This window comes from Rhinichthys klamathensis, unplaced genomic scaffold, assembly GCF_029890125.1.
Source record: "Rhinichthys klamathensis goyatoka isolate OS25496 unplaced genomic scaffold, OSU_Roscu_1.1 h1tg000152l_1, whole genome shotgun sequence".
NCBI classification, from domain to species: domain Eukaryota; kingdom Metazoa; phylum Chordata; class Actinopteri; order Cypriniformes; family Leuciscidae; genus Rhinichthys; species Rhinichthys klamathensis.
In genome coordinates, this window is record NW_026606687.1 from 92,472 (window position 1) to 115,050 (window position 22,579).

General features: G+C 37.6%; 1 protein-coding gene across 2 annotated transcripts in view; it reads right to left on the bottom strand.

Moving 5' to 3' along the window:
* ptp4a3b (protein tyrosine phosphatase 4A3b) overlaps positions 1 to 21,167 on the bottom strand; it is a 91,510-nt gene extending 70,343 nt beyond the window's left edge. Inside the window, exon 1 of one of the 2 annotated variants that reach the window (XM_056258449.1) lies at positions 21,072 to 21,167. The gene's annotated coding sequence lies outside the window, so the exon portion shown is untranslated. Of the gene's footprint in view, positions 1 to 6,888; positions 6,907 to 21,071 lie in introns of those variants that run through there. The other variant, XM_056258450.1, reaches the window with a different exon arrangement.
* Between the last annotated feature and the right edge of the window lie 1,412 nt (positions 21,168 to 22,579).

A 22,579-nucleotide genomic window follows, 5' to 3' on the forward strand; every position in this document is an offset into this window, starting at 1 on the left:
TTTTGATAGGCGAAAAAATGGTGGAATTCATACAGTTGAAAGAAACGGGTCCTACAGAAACAGGTCCTACACAGTTCAGCAACATATTTGCTCAAGAGTGGAGAGGAAACCACAAAATTAGACAGCCACTTATTTCTTCATGAGGTTATCATTTTGATGCCTAAACCACGTAAATCACAGGACTTAACAGATAAGAAAACAGACAGACTGCCACCCCTATAGTTACCCTGCTACTCTTGTTGAGGGCTTAGCACATCTTGAGCCAAATCCTTTTACGTAAAGCTGGAAGGTTGGATAGGTCTCTCTGCCCAGTAGTGCAGTGTGTTTTCAGGTGCTCTGTTGGCTCTGAGGTAAATATAGTCACTCCAACCTATGAATGTTCACTAATCTTTACTGTAGGCAGTGGCACGCTTTATTTTTGTTCCTTTTTAGTTTTCAAGATGCCATCGGTATTTATGTGTCTAGTCTAGCTAAAGAGAAGTTTAGAAGACAAAACATGGGCAGAGAAAAAGGGAAACAAACTAAATAAATGGAGAAATTCCAATCGGGTCCCCACATCATGTGTTTGGGGGAAAAAATTGATTCACATATGAATCGCGATGCTATCTTCTGCCAATTTGCATCGATTCACACATTTCAAAAATCGATATTCTAAAGTTGTACATTTCTTAAACTTCGCTGTACTAAAAGTTATTGAAAAGTTAAGAGTGTTATTAAATCACAATAAGCTGCGAAAAAGGACTCAACACTCTAAACAATGCTGGGTTGTTTTAACCCAAATTTGGGTCAAATATGGACAAACCCAAATGTTGGGTTAAAAATGTCATTTAAAATGTTAACCCAACTTCAACTTTCACTTTCAACTGTAAATTTTTTAATTACATTTTTAACCCAACATTTGGGTTTGTCCATATTTGACCCAAATTTGGGTTGAAACAACCCAGCATTTTTTAGAGTGAATGTGCAATGTGCACAGCACAGATGCATGCAATCCCGAATTCAGTTCCCTTTTACAGCTTATTGCTCTTGAATGGTCAAATAAACAGAGTTATGTCAAAATGCACATCGTGTGGAGTATTCACATGAACAGTCTGTTATGTTCTATGTGAACACAAACAGTTTGGAGCAAATCAGATGTGTAATATTATATTAGATCCGTGCATGTGTCCTTAAAGGGACAGAAGCATAATTTTAAATAAAACTAGGCTACTTAGAAAAACTTTTTTTCCATTGTATTTGTCCTATTGTTTATTTATTTAAATTTCATTTACCAGTTTTATATTAGCAAAAGTTTTTTTCTTTTTTTATCAAGGAATTTTATTTATGTACTAAGAAGTTTTTCTAACCTATTCGTCTCAGGTCTGTCTTGCTTTATTACAGAAAACTGCCAGTCATGTGTAATGACTGCAGTCAGCTTAAATGGCATTTGTTTTATAATATTGGGTTGACAAAAATAGGAAGAAAAACTAAATAAATTTCAAGGTTTACAATTAATTCAGTGAGATTTCTTCTTCTAGACCTATTGAATTGTCTACCGCAGTCAAATAAAAAAACACAAATCAGTACACTACAATCAAATATATCGAATCAAAATTTTATTCAAAATCGAGAATCGATTTTTAATCGAATCTTGAGGTACCAAAAGTTTCCCACCCCTACTAATTAATTAATACAAACTGAACCTTATAGCTTCTGAATTAACCAGACTTAGTGATCAACAAGGCTTGTTTGTAAACAGGTTTACACAATAGGCACCCAGCAAAGTCTTCTTTCCCAGAAGTCCTGGCTTGACTTCAAAAAGGCCAATTAATTGAAGGATTAAATGCAAATGACATCATCAAGGGCACATGTTCCAAGTAATCAAACAACAAAACCCAATGCATGACTCATCTGGGCCAGAACTCTCATCGTGGCAGAAAGCGCAGACTAGAATCAGAGTGAAAAAAATCATACAGAAATCTATTTAAGCAATAATAAGGGACTATGCTGTAATGAATACGGTCCAAGCTAAGGCAGCACATTTAACATTCTAGAACAATTTAAAAATAATTAATTTGGGAATTTAACATTTTGGAATGATTAAAAAAATATATTCATCCTGGAATTAAGCAATTTTTAATACTTAAAAAAAACATCAATTCTTGAATTAAATATTAAAACATATATTAATATTAGAATTATTAAAAAGAAATTAATTATTTTCTGATTAAAAAACATTATGCTGGAATTAAACATTCTGCAATTAATTAAAATAAGTTTTCAGACACTAAACATAAATAACAAAAAAACTAAAACAAAATTCTAGTACACACCTAGAATTATACAACAATTATAATATTATAAATTACACTTGCTTAAAATTGAAATTCACAGTCCTGGAACCTTTCTTTTTTTTTATGAATAGGTGCCATTTCCTCTGGGCCTAATAAACTCTACCATAGAAGACCTCCGCATTGCTCCACTGTGTGTATCCTTCGTCCTTCATCGCGCCTATAATAAGTCATGTGATCTCAGTTGGTGGTGTCCACCTCAGTTGACGTCACTTTTTTAATGACGTACGACTCGCATTTACTGGGGAATATCCGATTTGTCTGCTTACATGGCACACGCAAATGCACGTATCCGATTCATATCCGATTTATTACCACATATGAGTGAGGCCTGAATCCGATCTGAGAAAATCGGAATCCATGCGTTTTTTTCCTGCTTACACGTTCATGGGTCATATCCGATCTGTGCCACATGAGAGGAAAAAATCGGATTTGGGTCACTTGAACCATGCAGTGTAAATGGGGCCCTATTGAAGGTAAGATGTGATATGGAAAGCTTCCCCTCTTCCCCACTCAGCTGTGCTCAAGTAACCCCTGTGCAAGGGCTCCCCTGGCACGCTCTGCTAATGCCAATGCCCAGCAAATGCCACACAGGCAGCATCAACACACTTTCTCGACTGCTGAGGTCATCATTAGTCTTGCCTTATGGAAATTTCAATAGGATTTTTTAAAGCTGTTTAAGATTGCATAATTATCCAAAATTACTAGACATTAACACTCCCACACTCATATATTTTAGGATTCCTTTAGGACAGAGATGGGGTTATAAACATTTGAAAAATGATTTAAACGACAGGGCAACTACTCGAAGAGTACAGGAGGTGTTAGTTGAATGAACAGGTCTGCAGGTGTCTTCCTGTTGGCGCGACTGAACCTGTATTTGACAGGTGAATGTGCGTTGAGGACTGGGCTGGCTTTGTTCTGCCTCGGTTCTGCACTTGACTGGAGAGGAACTGCAGGGCACTAAGGCTCTCATGGCCACCTGTGTTCTAAATATACCTCTACCAGCTGTCACCTATTAAATTTAGTCCGATCCCAAATGAAGAGGGTCGGGAGTTAAAGATAACTGGGAACTTGTTTTGAAACATGAGCATCCTAGCTACCCGGAAACTACTACCCAGAAAGGTCTTGCATTTTACAACTGGATTAAATAATTAGCTGTGAGAAAATAATTAATCATACACACATTTCAATGCCATGTAACTTTATAAGGTTGGACATCTGAGCACAAATTCCTAAGAGCTCAGATACCAGGTGCCATCCCCAGAATTTACTCAGACTAGCCTAATTAAAACAACATTTTGAAGAGGATCACCTCATGATGCAGATGCGACATTTGGTTACACTTTATTTTAAGGTGTCATTGTTACAGTGTAATTATATATTTAAGTACTGAGTAATAATAAGCAACTACGTGTACTTACTAAAGGTTAGAGTAGGATTAGGATTTGGTTAAGGGGTTACTTGCATGTAATTATGGATAATTTACTGTTATTACTATGGAAAGTAGTAACATATGTAACAAGGACACTGTAAAATAAAGTGTTACCCAACTTCTTTTTTTTTTTACTTTTCAGCCACATACTGATGTTTTTTCACACTAAACATCTGGTGTAAATCTATGACATTCAAAAACAAACTACAAAATATGACCTTTGCGATGCGATATCAAACTTTTCCTCTTGTGTTTGGCAAACTGACAACCAGCATCACATTCCTTCAAAGATGCCAGGGCAGAGGTGATTTGTATAAAATAAGATGAGCAATCAAAGCTAACATGTGCCTCCAACATAGTGACTCAACCCCAAATAGCACAGCCAAAACAGAATTTGCTAATATAATTTTAATATCGACATTTGTCCGGTCAACTTTTTTGCCCTCAATAGCTACAAGGAAGTTAGCTTATACAGAACATTTAGGCGACATTTGCATTATTTGTTTGCAGACACTTTTATTCAAAGCAGTACATTAAGATACACATTCAAAGTGTTCCCTCTAATACAAACTCATGACCTTGGCAAGCATCATGCTCTGCCAATTGAGATACATGAACACCTAGCGAGAACCTTAGTGTACTTATTTTAAAAGCTGCAGGTTGTAAAATGAGTGACATCTATTACCTTTAACAGCATGCAAAGATCACGGTGCACTGGGATAAGGTCACCATGACCAAAACAAACATGTATGCTGGTTAGAGCACGAAACAAAACTGGAAGGACATGTGCTGGTTCATTTTCCTATAATAAAATGAATTCGTGATAGGCTTTGAACATGCAAAATTACTTCAGAATCTTAAGAAGTAACTCCACCTTCCCGCAACAGTCCAAATCATGCAGATTCAAAGTTTGTATTCTTTGTTTTAAGCAAAGAGGACAATCTGTGATGTTATATTCTCTTTTGGTTGAAATGTTTTTTGCTATCCAAATTTGTGGTTCAGAGTTGAACGAACATATGATGTGTCTACATTTTTACTCTGATATTGATGAGTCTTAAACATGTGCATTTATAATGTTGCTCTGCATGTTATAGTGTTGTGCAATTTGTTATCAGGCATAAGATACACATAAGGAAACGCTTAAGGGGGAAAACTATACCACATGAATAGGGCTCAATCCTTTGATTTTCAGCAGACATAATGCAAGCATATGGTATTAACGAAACAACACGGAGAGCTGGATGTAAAACTCAATTACAGCATTTTAAGACAAAGGCAAACATATACTGACAAAAATCATGATTCATATCTCCACAAAATTAGAAATCGCATTCTAAGATATTCAATGGGTGCCATTCTAAACCAGAGAATACCAATTTATATTTTGACTAAGATCAAATAAAAACAGGTTCTTCTCATTAAAATATGAAAATATCTGAGGAGGGGTGATTCCAAGATGTGATGGTTTGTAACTAAAACTGGAGGGATTGTGGCCACAGATTGGAGATTTGCAATACTTCTCAACTTCACAAGGCAATGTCCAGAGAATCATCAATAACATCCGCTGGATTTCAGAGGACAATTTCCATTAACTTCATTCAAATGTTTTATAGACTACAAAAATTTGTGCCTATGTATTGGTGTGTGTGCTCTATAGCAACATATATGTGATGTCACAAGAGATCTGGGCCCGTATGTATAAAGCCACTCAGAGTAAAATTTTAGTCTCAAGTCTGTCAAAATTCTAAGAATTACATAATTTAAGAATAAGTGTGATTCATAAAAGTTCCTAAGTGCTAAGACTTGGTCTCAGCTCCTAAATTATTTAAGAGAGCTGGAGAGGTCTCCTAACCTAGTTAGGAGTAACAAGATGGCAGCAGAGAGGTTGGGCCATGCACTTTTCAACGAAAACATGATGTATTGTAGTTAAATGAGTTGATCAAACAAAAAAACAAAAAATTTAATCATCAAGGTATTCTTTTTGTAACTTACCTTTAAAAAGTTTCATAGCAATGAAATTAAAGTAATAATTATATTTTTGGCGACTGGAGAAATGCAGCAGTGCACCTGTGATGATATATTTATTTTAATGGCTGGTGAGCCAAAGACAATTTTCCACCTTGGTGGACAATAAAGATATTACAATTAAAAAGCTCACAGGAGAAAAAAAATCATATATTGTCTGCAACATAATCATTTATTAATATTTGATTTTCCTCTCTTGTTTTTTCACCTGTTCATAATTTATTTGTATGACAGCTTAGCTAAAAATTATGTCAATTTGGAATGTTTCATTGTGTTATCACAAATAAACAATTGACTGCAGGCACAACTACACTACGCTTACAAAATATTGAACACATTTGAATACTATTTGAATAAAGGGTGAATCTGACAATTTTCCTTCAATACTAAGTTGTGATAATTTTGCACAATGCAAAGCCATTTAAAAAAATACATTTAAATATTAAAGTTTCAGTGTCTTAATTAAATTATTTTATTATAATTACATTAAATAATTGGTGTCATGCTGCTGTGACCTCACCCTTGCAGGCTCACTATTGGCTGATTCAGAGGGTGAGGGCGGCCATTTTGGGTTCACATCATTGTAGTCCTTAGTTTGCAGCACTTAAGTCCCACTTCAGTCAGCACTTAAGAATCAGTCTTATACTTTACTGAAAGTTGCTTTTAGCTGCTTTATAAAAGTCTCCTACTCTTAGAAAAGTCCTACTCTTTACTAAGTATTTTTTTACACTTAAGTCAAAGCTTAAGACTATTCTTAAGATCATTTCTTAGAAGTTTTATACATACGGGCCCTGGGGTTTTATCCTTATCCTTTCTGACCTGCAGGACCCAGTGTCCCTCATAACAGAAGAGAGTTATGAGCAGTGCCATAATCCCTATAAGAACACTGAGATCATCATCTCCTTTCCAGTCACATGACCCATTCAAACACAAATCATTCCAAGCAAGTTCTAGAACAGGTCATTTCTCCAGAAAGAAAAGGCTGGATAAGTTCTCAAGAATGTAGCAAATACATCACTTTTAAAAAGCTTTATAAGGGTCAGGCAAAAAATAGAGATTCTTAAAATTTAGGCCACACAGTGTTGCAATGCATCTCACCTTCCCTTAAGCTTTCCTTTCATTTCTTGTGCGCGTGGGTTCATGGGATGGGGGGAGGAAAAACAGAGACAGATACAGCACGTACGTGCATGCTGGGAGGCTCCCTGGTCACCACCTATTGAAACTCGACTCTTTTCCAGCTAGCAGACCACATTTAAGCAAAGTCTCCATGAAGATTCCTCCACGCCTGATGTTCAACCCTGCAATTGAGATCAAATTTATAGGAGAACAAACGCTGTATTAGGGGTGTTGAAATTAATCGTTGCGTCGCAATGCGTACGATTTTGCATCAGTGCAGTAATATAACATAATCGATTAAAGCCTACTGACATTTCTCTGACGTCATTCGTCACATACACGAGTCTCACGCTAGAGTAAAAAGGCGGAGGGAGGCGAGAAACAAAAGTGAGCAATAAAAAAAATGCACCCGCTATTTTATGCAACGCATAAACGCATGATGCAACGCATTGTGATATAGAATTGAATCGTTGACATAATCGTTACCGAATTGAATCATAAGACCAGTGATGATTCACACCCCTACGCTGTATACACTTCAGCAAACTCATCTGATTGGAAATGGTCATAAACATATTATGACTTTCAGAGAACAACATGCCATGAAACAAAACAAAATAAAGAACCTTTGGAATGAACACTTAATGAGAGATTTGTCTAGTCTGCAATGGGACAGGTGCTTTTGGTATACAAATGACCAGGCCTCATTCAAAACCCTCAGCATCAGTGTGCCATACAATTAGTGGAGTTCAAAGCATGTAAACACTTGGAATGGAAGCCACTCCCTCAATGGGATACTGCCTGGGAATTTCTTTGTCCAGTTTCTAAATGTAAACTGTAGCTCACCCAGTGAAGTCAAGGGAGATCAGTTTTTGCAATAAGGATTATCTGCTCATTCTGAGATCTCCTTTTCTATGAAGTGACATGGTGATGATGAATAGTATGAGATGGGAAGAAAAAAATAACTATTTCAATGTTTTGTGATCCAGATAAATTTATCTGAAAGGAATGCAAAGATTATTAATGTAATGTAAAATATTTGCATTTAATATAATTTTTCCTCTACCATTTTATGTAGGGGCTCTGTAACACTGTTATTGTCTCCAACACAAAATGTTATAAACATAAAAATTATATATATGCCAGAATGAATATTTATTTTTCTGGCATATATAACAAAATCTAAAACCATAGATTTTTATATAATAATCGGCTAGATTAGCAGCTAGATAATGTTACCTATCAGCACAATTTGTAACAAAACTTTGTAACATTTATAGAAAAAAAGTGTTTCAATTTACAAGACAAACACTTGTACAAGACAAGATTAATGACTGGAGGATTCAGTTAACACAGCACTGGCTTGACTAGGAAAGTGACTGTTTTGTCTACTAGCCTCACATTGGCCCTGGGCCTGGAGCAGGGGGCCATCTTTATTATTGATCCCTGACACAAGGACTCTCACAAGGATAATAGAAATATAACGAGCCCCTTTGGGTGTGCCCTTAAGAACAAGTCCTAATTCTCCGGGGCCATCTCCTTCTGAGAGCAAGAGTCCAGTGACAGCCCCATCTGTCTACTGCCACTCAGTCTGTACTGAAACATTTCACACAATCACTCTTACTCCAGACCTGCGTGAAAGACACCAGACCCACCCGAGATAGTCTCACATCTGCGGCCAATGGAGAAAGATCAAGATCGCACACCAAAAGGTCAGGAACTAGTTGATATCCTAACAGTGCTTTCAGGACTTGCTGCATTTAAAACACCAGGATTCAGATTTGTGTTTATAAAGATAATGATATGTTTAATATATGATATAAAAATAACTGGTTCATAAGAGTTATGCCTTTAGGGCCCAGACAACACTGGTCACTTAACTGGAAAATTAAAAAATGTGTTTGTTTACCTGTTCATGAAAAAAAAAAATCAATCACACTTCCTCACACTCTAAAGACTCGCACACTAATTCACATGACAGGTCTACGTGCATCCATACACTCTGGATGGAGCAGTATAAACACTGGCTCTCTCAGGGGTCACCATGGTTCCAGGACAGTCGTTTTTGGCCACAGCTGCTGGTCCATAATCAGATACTTGTTTAGATTTCAGATTGATTCATATCTAAACAATTTGAATATGAGCACAGGATGACGTTAAAGTACTTTGTGTTCACTACAATCAACTGTCCAACATGCATGTTCCTGTGAAAACTGCATGAGAAGTAAAACTGTGGAGAGGATTCTCAGTACTACCCCTGGGATATCTCTCATGATATTGCATCACCTCAAAATCCCCCAATACATGATAACTATAGTTTATATATTGGAGCTCAGGGGCTTCCCTACTGCCCTGTGGACCACTGTTTGTTTTTTTATTCCCACATAAGAAAGATACGGTTGTAGCAGAACTCTATGGGATCCCCACAGGAAGCATTTCCCTTCATTGTGTCTCACACTGGCCACAAGGAATCCCCCGGGACTGCTCAGACACCAGCTTGTCCTCCATCTCTCGCTCTCTCTCTATCTCGATCTAGTTTGTTCTACTCTCTCTTTTTGACTTTTTGACCACCATGTCTCTATCTGCCTGTGAGGCACTCACCGCCTATTTCCCCTCAACTACCCCAAACACATGAAGCGACAAAGTCTCCAGATCTCCAGCACATCACCTGAGGAGCAGCAGGATAATTATGGAGAAATCTCATTAAGAAAGCGACAGGGTATAGGCCTAACTAAGGCTAACTAATTAATATCTATAAATTTAATGTCTCAAGACATGTACTCGCAGAGGCAACTTAAGAAAAAGCAAAAATTGAGTATGACATAAATACACACAGGCAGCTAATATACACTCACCTAAAGGATTATTAGGAACACCATACTAATACTGTGTTTGACCCCCTTTCGCCTTCAGAACTGCCTTAATTCTACGTGGCATTGATTCAACAAGGTGCTGAAAGCATTCTTTAGAAATGTTGGCCCATATTGATAGGATAGCATCTTGCAGTTGATGGAGATTTGTGGGATGCATATCCAGGGCACGAAGCTCCCGTTCCACCACATCCCAAAGATGCTCTATTAGGTTGAGATCTGGTGTCTGTGGGGGCCATTTTAGTACAGTGAACTCATTGTCATGTTCAAGAAACCAATTTGAAATGATTCGAGCTTTGTGACATGGTGCATTATCCTGCTGGAAGTAGCCATCAGAGGATGGGTACATGGTGGCCATAAAGGGATGGACATGGTCAGAAACAATGCTCAAGGAGGCCGTGGCATTTAAACGATGCCCAATTGGCACTAAGGGGCCTAAAGTGTGCCAAGAAAACATCCCCCACACCATTACACCACCACCACCAGCCTGCACAGTGGTAACAAGGCATGATGGATCCATGTTCTCATTCTGTTTACGCCAAATTCTGACTCTATCATCTGAATGTCTCAACAGAAATCGAGACTCATCAGACCAGGCAACATTTTTCCAGTCTTCAACTGTCCAATTTTGGTGAGCTCTTGCAAATTGTAGCCTCTTTTTCCTATTTGTAGTGGAGATGAGTGGTACCTGGGGGGGTCTTCTGCTGTTGTAGCCCATCCGCCTCAAGGTTGTGCATGTTGTGGCTTCACAAATGCTTTGCTGCATACCTAGGTTGTAACGAGTGGTTATTTCAGTCAAAGTTGCTCTTCTATCAGCTTGAATCAGTCGGCCCATTCTCCTCTGACCTCTAGCATCAACAAGGCATTTTCGCCCACAGGACTGCCGCTCACTGGATGTTTTTCCCTTTTCACACCATTCTTTGTAAACCCTAGAAATGGTTGTGCGTGAAAATCCCAGTAACTGAGCAGATTGTGAAATACTCAGACCGGCCCGTCTGGCACCAACAACCATGCCACGCTCAAAATTGCTTAACTCACCTTTCTTTCCCATTCTGACATTCAGTTTGCAGTTCAGGAGATTGTTTTGACCAGGACCACATCCCTAAATGCATTGAAGCACCTGCCATGTGATTGGTTGATTAGATAATTGCATTAATGAGAAATTGAACAGGTGTTCCTAATAATCCTTTAGGTGAGTGTATGATGTCCTTCATAAATATAAATACACAAAAAATGTGGGGTAGGTAGGTAATATTTTGTAAGAACTCTTTAAAATAACTTCTCTAATTTAAATATATTTTAAATTCAGAATTTTCAGCATCATTACTCCAGTCTTCAGTGTCACGTGGTCCTTCAGAAATACTTAGGCATAAAAAAAAATTGTTTGGTTCCGGTTTCCGACCGACCCTGTCAATTTATGTGCGACCCAAATTTATTTTATGAGCTTGGGGAAGAAATAATAAAAATTTAATTAATACGCAAATGAAAAACTTTGAGGCGAACTATAATTTACGTTTTTGTACAGCACCGTATTTTTATAGCACGCGATGCAAGATGCCTGTTGTCCTCCAGCAAAACAAACAGGCAGCTACATGGTCGTTCACACATCGTTCGTCAAACTGAACTATAATACATATACAAGTCTTTTTTTTTCTTTCTTTTTTGTCATTTAGGACACTTTTATTCATATACCCACACATACAAATGCATGCATTCATAGGCACGCACAAACACCACATGATGCGTTAAAGAGTAACCTCCATCCGCCTCCCAAGTTTCATTAAAAATCATCGCAAATCCCAATACCCTCTTCTGCTGTCTACCACTTCTTTCGCCATGTTCGTTTCTTTTATTATTTTATGCAATCCAAAACACTCTAACCTGCCGCGCTTCGTATCTCCAGAGCCCGTCTAACTTGTCCGGGACAAATGGATTTTTGAAGGACAAGTTAGAGAATTTTACTTGCCCGAACGGACAAGTAGCCTGATTAGAACATCAATAACAAACAAAAAAATAACTAGGGAATCACTAAACCGAGAGAATGATTCTGATTTTATTACATTTATTGTAAGTTGCGATCGATTGTGGATAATAAATGTATTAGCCTGCTGACGGTGAGGTTGCGCTGTTGACGCTCGCGCAGCCTCTCGAGGAGAAATCTACACACATGAGCGCAGCGCACACACACACACACACACAGTTAACATACTGCCTATAAAAAATCTAAATGTGGAGTTTCTATATTTTAACATGTGTTAAGCAGCCTCAATTATTTTTCCTGAATACCATATCACGATTTAAAATGTGACATTGATTTCCTACAACAGTTCAATAAACAGTTCAAATTAAGTCACTTACATTTTAGATGCAATATTGGCTGTTTTTGTTCTGTTGCTGCAGCGAAAATAGTTCCAAACAAAAATCACAGCAGAACCACGGCGCATCTCACAGGAACACTCATCCTGTTTTCATTACTGAAAGATTCAGCATTTTGACCGAATCGGTTGAGTCAAAGATTCAATGACCCATTCATTAACATCTGTCTCAATCTTGAATGAATCAACCGTTTAAACGAATCGTTTGAATTAATGAATCAATGACTCACTCATTAATACGGCCGCCTGCCGCCACCTATTGGCAGTTTAGTGTTATGTTTATAAGTAGCCTAGTATACTTCTTTCCAATGTTTCTTATTTATACATTTAAATCAATTTCATAACATTATTTTATGCAATTGTAATTTTTCAGTGTAAATTATTTAATTTGATCAGCCCTACCTAGGGTAACAGTATGCTTCATCTTTCATTTTAAATTCCTAAATTTGATCAATAAATTCAATTATTTAGAATAAGACGACACTATAGGGCATTTAATAAGATTGGGGGAGGGGATGCCCTTCAAAGGTGCAGATATTACAATATGCCAATTTAAATATCAAAGCTGATTGAACACTGATGAGAATATTGCTTCAGAATAAATAAATAAAAATGTTAAAAATCCGGACAAGCAACTTTTTTGATGTGAATGACAGATTTACTTGTTCGGAGGGCAAGCACATGAAAAGGCTTAAGGTCGAGCCCTGAATAATTTCCTACCTATCCCTTGCTGCCACAAAAAAAAAAAAAAAAAAAAAAATCCCTACCGACCCATGACCTCAACTGACAACAAACCGGAACCAAACTTTTTTTTTTTATGCCTTATCTCGCTTAAGAAAAAAGTCTTATTACTGTCAATGTTTAAAACAGTTGTGCCAGTTAATATTTTTGTGGGAACGGTAATGCATTTTTCTGTATTCTTTGATGAATAGAAAGTTTAAAAGAACAGCATTTATTTGAAATAAGAATGTTGTCACTTTTAAAGTGCCCTTGCTTTATAAAAGTATTAATTTTATATAGGCCTATATATATATATATATATATATATAATCTCACTGACACTAAACTTTTGAATGTTAGTGTACATAAAAGATACTCTGAAGCCAATGAGGTACAACATATTTCTCAGCAAACATCCAAAGCTTGGTACTAAAAGGAAACCAAATGCCCAAAGCTGGCATCTGTTCTCTCCACCTTTGTAGCAACAAATATAACACAGTAGATTAACTTGTTTCCCATGAAGTTGCCAGTGTGACCTACTTCTCAAACATCGTTTTTAACATCTTTCTGAAATATTTTTTTTTTTTTACATCAAATTTTCATGTCAGAAACGAGGGGATCAAATGGACCCGCATATCTAAGGGTCCTTTACACCTTAAAAACCCTCTGGGCTTCTTCGGTCAAAAATGACCGAAAACTGTTACGTTTTGAAATGTTTAATTTTTTTGCTTCATCGGAGGGGGATGAAACTTGGTGACTTTTGTTGTATTTACCTATGTGAACACACAAAAACATCAAGGAGATGATTCGGATATGTTAAAGGGTCGTAAAAAAATAGTCACACTTAGCTTCCTCCCGGTCAAAAATGACCGACCATAGGAAATGAATGGGAAATACGAAAAAATAGGAAAACTCAGAGAAACTTTTGCTGGTACAAACTACAGATCAGCCACTGTGCAGAGAAAAAGTGTACAGCAATGAAGGGGTGACACTCTAAAACATCAAGAGTGCAAATAAGACACCTCCCCCCACTCACACCCACGCACACACACACACACACACACACACACACAGATAAACTGGCAAGACTGCAACAACAATTTTTTAGAATATGCAAAATAAAATCAATAAATGAAAAAAAAACTCTCGCTCAAATGCACGCACACACACACTTATTTTGTTCGATTTTTTAATTATCAAATACTGAGTAACAAAAATGTTTGCATTGTGTTCCCTTTCTAACCAAATGTTATTGTTTGATTGTAATCATAATGCAAAACCTAATACTTATCTAAAAAAAATGTAAAAAATGTTTTAAAAAGTCTTTTAGAATATCTAAATATATATATAAAAAAAAAACAAATAAGATAGAGAAATCATGTCTAAAACAACAATAGTAATCAAAAAGCCTTTCTATGTATTTATATAGGAAGCTATAGGCAGCCTACAGGCGGTTACAGGATATTTCACACATTTATATATTTTTAAAGCCACTGGATGGCGGTCTTCTCACTTGAATTTTTTTGCCTGCCGCCTGCACTCTATTTTGATGTGAAATGTTGCATTTATTGAAAAAAATAAATATATTATAAAAAATATATATATATTATATTAATTTTAATGGAAAAAATAGCTCGTAAAAATTATATAATTAATGCAAAGTATCATAAAAATCTTTTAAAATTCTAAATGATAATAAAAAAAATTTATTGAACAAGAATATATTTGATTGATTTTCCTGGTGGGAAAAAAGTAAAATTTTAAGGCTTCGGTCTTTTTTGACCGGGAGGAAGTGCATAAGGATATTCTTTAGCTTTAACTTTTCCTGCACTTCACACGTAGTCCCCAGAGTGCAGTCTGGACGATGGGGCGGGGCGACACGTGTCACTCCGCCCACCCCAAATTTAATTGGTTTATAATACCGCAATCTTATTGGTGTAGACGATTCAGGTCTGAGCATGCGCATTCCTTCAAATACGATTTTATGAATGATTTGGCCGTATTAAAGAAATATTAAATGCTTACTTTAATCGTATGGCTATCTTATCGGTTTACCATGGTAATTTTAGTTAAGATCTATTGCTGTTTTATTGTACTTAAGACACAGAATAGATTACGTTTTCGCTTGGTGCGAACGCTTGGTGACAGCACCTGTAGGCCTACTTCAGTGAGATGTTTTACATTATAGCGCGTCATTCACTTGGCTTATACTTATATCAGGATCGGTGGATCAGCACAAACTCGGGATTTTACGCAAAGGATAATTCACTGTAAGAATGTAGCCTAATAGCAGCTGATTTTAATTTTTAAACCACGACCGTTTTTGTTGTCATTTTTTAACGAGATGTTGTCCAATGCGTGCATTATTTGGTAGGCTACAAAGTGCAAAATAAAATGTTTAAAGTCCCCATGAATTCAAAATTGACCATACTTACTTTGTTTGCCTAAATTGATCGTTTTGTGGTGAACAATTCATCCATGCAAGTCAATCCACACAAAAAAATGTTTTGGCTTCGTAATCTTTAATCAAAATCTGAAATTTCCCCTCCCCTCTGCGTTGGAGGACCTTGCCTGATGACGTAGGTTTCACGGTTTGGGCGTCTTTTTAACATCCGTAATCACGCCCCTCCAACTGACAGTAGACAGGCTGAATGAAAACACCTACTTTTCTAGATCCAATCAGGTGCTAGTTGGGGAAAAAGTCACGCCCACCATTTTGCCTCATTTAGTATTCTGTTTCTCTCGGAAATACGTCACAACACTGGAGAAAAGTCGTTTGCAACTTCCGATTCACGGGGACTTTAATGGCAAACTCATGTTTCATTGTTGTTTACCTGTTAATAAAATGAGGGCCTTTTGGTTCTGTAAAGCCCTATGTTATAGTTTTAAAAGTCTATGTCTAAAAGTCTTATAGTCTATGTTTTCTAATAAGTGTCAACTGGTTAACATGTAGGCCTAGCTACAACTATCTGTGACTGTGACATTATACAAATCCTATCATTTATTTATCCACCCCCGCATTACGTGTCCATGTTTTAATCTGCGTAGTATAGAATACGGGATAAAAATGGTTTCAAATACTAACACTCAAATATAGGCTAGCTGCATAACCATAAAAAAACACTGCTGTAAATCTGTGCAATTATAATAGGCCTATAATAAAATAAATAAAATACCCAGCAGAGAAGTGATATGAACATGTAGGCATATTGCTTAAATACGCTCATGAGCACATAAATAATAATATTTGCTATAGCCTAGATCGACATAATAAATCTGTTTTAGTAAATAAATATTTATTTATTTATTTTCACATTTCAGCACTGCACGGTTTTAATTCCTTTTGTAGCCTACGCACAAAACCCAATGGCCAGGGCTTGTGTGCTATTTGGTAGCCTATAGCCCCGTACACACCGGGACGAATATCGGCGCTCGTTATTCGTCAGCGTTTTTCAACGCGTTTTTTTGTGTTCACACCCAAGCGATTTTCGCTGACGATGAGCCGAGTGAACATGCAAATTCATTCCCTGACATTAGATGGCGCTTAATGTAAAACAGAAATAGTCCTATTTTGTAGTCGCTGTCGCATTTGTCATCATAGTTCTTTATGTCTCGAGCCGACACCAACGAGACCAGCAGCTCTATACATTCATCTTGCCTCGCATCTTCCTCGTCTTATTTCTTCCCGGCAGTGTAGACCATAGATATACATAATAAAGGCCATATTTGGCTAGCAGCGCGGACGAGATCTAGCCTTTATTATGGATATCTATGGTGTAGTAGATGCTACTTGGAGCATCTTCTTCGCCGTTACGTATGTGTGCTCAGCAAGACCGTTTTGTGTTTGAGCGCCCCCAAGTTGTGTTTTACTGTAACTTCAGAAGCTCCAGACACGTGAGCAAAAGCGCCAATCTCATTGGTCGGATAGTTTTTGACGCGGCGCGTCAAACCAAAAAAACGAACCCGAGGCGTTTTAAAAAAAAATACGCTTTTACGCGTGGCGTTTTTCGCGTCGGTGTGCACACTCACATTGGCGCCCTTTGTTTAGTCACGAGGCGTTAAATGTCGGCGAATATCGCGCGCGAAATTCGTCCCGGTGTGAACAAGCCTTATCATTGTGACATTGTCTTATTTGTCACCGTGGTTTTGCTTTAAAATAAAATAAAACACACTTTTGGATTTATACAATGTTTTACCGAAACACAGTGAATTATCATCATTTGTGTAAAATCCTGAGTTTGTGTTTATTCACTGATCCTAATGGAAAAACGAAGAAGCATTTACGAATGATGTAAAATTCCGGAGCCCTGCATGACATGCGGAAAAATATTGTCTAGCCTATATCAGCCTATAGAAATTATCACTCCTTCTATGCCAGTAATTTCATGCCGTCATGATCATTGCTCACTAAAAGTGGCACTGACTTTATCTCCAGGGTAAATTAATAAATATAATAGTATCTAGGCTAAATCTCAAACAGTGTATCATCAGCAACATAGGCTATTTCGTGATATCGCCTAGCCCTAAAACTGCTCAATATTATAGCCTATAAAGCTTACAATATTACTTTTTGTAAAGCTGCTTTGAAATGATGTGAATTGAGCGCTATACGAATACATTTTGACAGGAACTTCATCTAACTTGATTCGTAAATTCATCAAAACATTATCCAATTGATCGTTACTGAAATCGGAAATCGCCATGGTTATAACTTAATATTTCTGTAGTAGGCTATGGCCAAACAGCGTCGTAGATCATCCATAAACTCCTACCATAGACTCGTACATATGCGCATGCTTATGCCTTAAGCATCTACGCCAATAAGATTGCTGTATTATAAGCCAATAAAATCGGGTGTGGGCGGAGCGACACGTGTCGCCCCGCCTAAAAGTGTCACCCCGCCCAATCGTCCAGACTGCACTCTGGGGTTACTCCGTCACACAGGATCTGAAAAACTACTTGTAAAAAATGGCCACTTACACATTTTATAATGAATAAATCGAAATTGATTGATGATTTCAATGTAGTCAGAATGCATCCTTGACCCCCTCTGAATGTGGTTTCAGTGATTTGAACACACTCTGATCAAAAAGGATGCTCTAACACCAGCATTTAAAATCCGATTGTTATCCGATCACTGAAAACGCCTTATTCACACTACAGTAAAAGGTTCCTATTAAAGTAATGTGCTCAATGTATGTGTGTGTGTGTGTGTGTGTGTATCTATATGTATACACTAGTCTGTATTGTGCTTTCTGAACCCAAAGAGTGACCTTAAATGCCAGTTTAAGAGAACGGGGACAACTGTTCCTTTGGGAATCGCAGCATAACCCTTTATTTGGCAACAGTGCACTTCTGAAACCTCCACTACTTTCTCCCCTTTTTCGCCTCTTTATGTGGTTGTCAGACAGCCAGAAACTATCAGGCTCCGGTAAAGTCAGATGAAGCCACTCTGATTGACAGGCAGAATTGCAGTGGTGGAGTCCTGCGGCTTATTTCTTCTATGAAACTACTAGAATTATGCAGCAGTGAGTAACAGGTTTCTAAGACTCCGGTCCCGCACGACTTTGTTCTCAGGGAGGAATTCCCAGCAGCAGGCTTCAGTAAATGCATGCTGGGTAAATGTCACATACCCTTGGGGGCCGACTTTCCTCGAATGAAGGAGCTTGCTTTGATTAGACCCACTGTGTTTCGGGTTGAATAACAGAAGTAACCCTCTAATAAAAAAACACAAACTATAGCATCTGTGTTGAAATGGAAAACAGACAGGGAGGCAGAGGTGGTGCTAAAATAATGGGAAACATAAACAGAGAAAAAAAAAGTTAAATAAATAAAAACATTAACACCCCCACCCCTTTATAATCTCTACATTTCTTACAAAGCTTCCAACTTCGCTCACTTTTTCCGAATAAAAGGGGAGTAACTCACTTGCCATGGAGGAAGCCACCCCTTGCCCCATGGTGGCAGCTTACGTCAGCGGTTAAACTTCAGTGTACAGAGCCAAGTAAAAACTCTTCCAACATTCCATTATAACAGGGCGGGTTTGGTGACCTGCTGCTTGGAGTGCACGGCAGGTAGGAGGAAACCCATCCCAGGCTAAACTCTTCCTGCCTGACTGATTAGAGGTGGGCTTACCCTTCTTGCTTGCACCTATAGGGCTTTTCCACTGCAGCGGAGGTTGTGTTGGGGCACAATGATTGCTTGCTTAGATGAACAACAGAGATAATGGTAGCAAATCAAATGAACACCGTAGGAATAGCAAGCTCACTTGCACGTTCAAAGGATCATACCGTAAAGTTATTTAAAACTAAATCTAGACTCACAGACAGCATTTATATCACCTGCAGCTAAATACCAGACCCACGAGTTGACCTTTTCTGCGAATCTCTCACTTCACTAGAAGTGGCAGGGGCGTCTTTATCAGGACTAGGCTATCTCTTTCATGCACAAGAACAGAGATTGTGTTCCCAAGCCAGTTTTAATGTTTAGAAGCATTTTGCTTGTTGTGTTTGTATTATTTTTCCACATTTGTAAGTTGCTTAAAAGGCTGTCAAATCAACAAGATATTAGGTTAACATAATACAAGGGGAAAACATATATCTTATCCCCTAATTGGGAACTACAGTTTATCACCATTTTTAATCAGGTTTCATCTTCACTCTCATTTTAAAGAGATAGTTTACCCAAAAATGACATTGTCATCATTTACTTAACCTCAGGCCACTCCAAATCTGTATGACATTCTTTCTTCTGAGGAACATTAAAGATATCTTGAAAAACATCTCCATGTTTTTATCCATGCAATGGAAGTCAGTGGTCTGCCAAACTGTTCTTCATAATATCTCCTTTTGTGTTCCGCAAAATGAACTACATAAGGGAGAGAAATCCTAAATACTGCATGTTCAAAAGTTTTAATAAAATAAATGTTATTTAAAATAACTTAGATGGAGTTTTGGATGTCACACCACAGGGATATTTTACCACCCAGCTACATGTAGGCCTAAACAGATTTTTTTAAAAAACTTGTCCACACTGAAAGCATGCCAACTGATGCACTCAAATGTCTTGCATACATTTTTTTTTTTACATGCTTGTATACGGTTTTACAGCAACTTAAGTTATAGATAAACCAAAAAGAAAAAGCACCCGAAATGCTCCTTCTGTGCCAAAGCCAACAAAGAAAAATAGATATCTTGAACACTCGAGCTAATGGTTCACACAGATCACATCTCGGCAACGACAGCTTTATATACACTTCTTCTAGCAGCGTTAACAGTCAGCTACTGCTGTGAAGAAATACTGAAACATGAACTTGGATAACCTGGTATAAGAGAGCTCTTTAATCTGGGAACATCTCTTCCTGAGAACACAAATCGCAACTATCCAGAACTGAACCATCAGGCATTTCAAGTGAAATGAACATAACAGCTTATATGCAAATAATACGTGCATGATCATTAGTAAAGGTTTACAGACTTCAGCGCACGGGGACAGATACCATACCAGACAAAGAGACCACACACGCACAACCCGCGCTTGATCACAACTTGTTGCTTTTATTGTGCTACTGAGTTAAAAACAGAATGAACATTCCACTTTAGCAAAACAATATTCATGTACGTCCAAAATTAAAGGTTTTCTTTTACTTTATCCATCGTTATGCGATGGATGGATGCGGATAGGCGTCCAGCTCTGTCCCATTCCATACACAAAGCGAGTTGACTTTCTAACACCGAACAAAGACACGTTTATTACCTGAGAGCTCCTTAATTATGAATGTTAATATGAACACACAAGCTTAATATAACGGGTGCTGTGTGAAAGAAATACCTCCAGCCCGTTAGCAGCGCGCTAACGCTAACACAGCCCCTCAACGCTTTTGTTCTGAAAACGCCGGTAGCAGACGACCACTTATCTTGACAAACGAACTTTCCACATTGCGTAGAAACAACATACACAGCATAATATGTCGGGTATTGACAAATATGTGCAATGTATGAAATATATGAGACGTTATTGACTATAACTGCCCCAAAACTATAAGAATATTCGCTCAGCGCGCGCTCTCCACCGTCAAAAATACGAGTCGCGCGGATTACAAGAGCATAGCAGCTACCTGATTTCACAAAGCTGTTAAACACATAGTTTTGTCTTAGCAGACGACTTTCTTGTCATTTTCATACAGCTTTTTCATACTCACAGATTTGTCAGACTCGCTCCATGTGATTCAGTGTGTATCCGTGTGTGTATGGGTGCGTGAGCGCACGCAAGCGCGGAGATTCCCCTGCTGCAACCATGGAGACGCAGCGTCACCCAGAGCAACCGAGAGGGAAGAAAATGTTGTGTAAAAATGACATTAGAATAATTTCAGTATGTGCTAATACAAACACGATTAATTCAAAACAATAAAAGAAACATTGTTCTGAGTTAAACTGATCATGTGAAGAGAAGAGAGTTAATAGAGTTAGAAATTCATATTTCATATTTTCGTTTGGTTACAATTATTATATGGATTGAAATGTGTTAAAATATACTAATGAAGCATATTCACATTTACCACACACTGGCTCTAATCTAATTCCGAACTAATCACTAAATAATTAAATACTGCTGATATAGCGCCATCTAGCGTAGCCTACAACATCATGGAAATGTGTCAGTAGGTAATGAAATGTGGGATTTATCTAATTTATTGAACAAGTTTATTGTAAAATGTAACTCACTGTAACCATGTCATCGACATATATTTCTGTATATAATGAGATTATATATATTTAAAAAAAAAAAAAAAAAAAGCTACTCTGGTATCCAGCATAATAATATACAAAGGTATTTATTTCACAAAAGTACTTTCTTATTGTGGTATTCATCATTATTACATAGGCTATCTGTAATGAGGTGATTAGATGTATTTTTACATCGCCCCTTATAGGTTAAGTACTCTGTGTGGTTTAGAATTTATGCAGGTCATTGCCTAATAAAAGATGAGGATCACATATGTCAAGCAACAGATGGATAGTCCACATCAGTTGGCTACTAAATAGTAGGCTATACTAGCTACTATTGTTTGAGTTAAACTATATAAGTAGGCTAAACATGTTTTGAATAAAACTCAAAAAGCATTTTATTTACACTGCACTCTCCAATATCCTGAATGCAATTAATGAGAGTTCAGACATGACAACTCTCGGACTGTCTGACATTGTAATGGATTTGACAATGTTGATATGTTTGGTCTTGGGGGAATAATCTGCTATGCTTCTGTAGGTTATTGCTGCTGCTTCAGAGTAAGCACGGGACTTGCTACTGCCAATACATACATAGCACATTGCTGTTAGCAATTGCTTCTGCTGTACAATATAACATGAAATCACCTGTAGAAGATCTATACAGGTGGAGCTTGGGAAGGTGGAGGGTTTCTGAAAGTGTGCTGCAACTGCTATAGCAAATGCTGACCAAGCATTTGAAGGTTTAGCAGCGAGCTCAGTGGATACATTACTGATATACAGCAGGAGGAACCAATCATCTGTGTCCTATAGAGAACGATAAGATTGTAAGCAGATCGAGTTAAGGACCTATCAGCCAGTGCCATCTAGATTTTAATGACAGAACTTTGTATTTGAGAGAGCATCGGCAAGCAATTACATATCAGTATAAAACAACTGTTCGTTAAATGCAGGTTGTAATTGTTGATTTAGTGATTGTTGA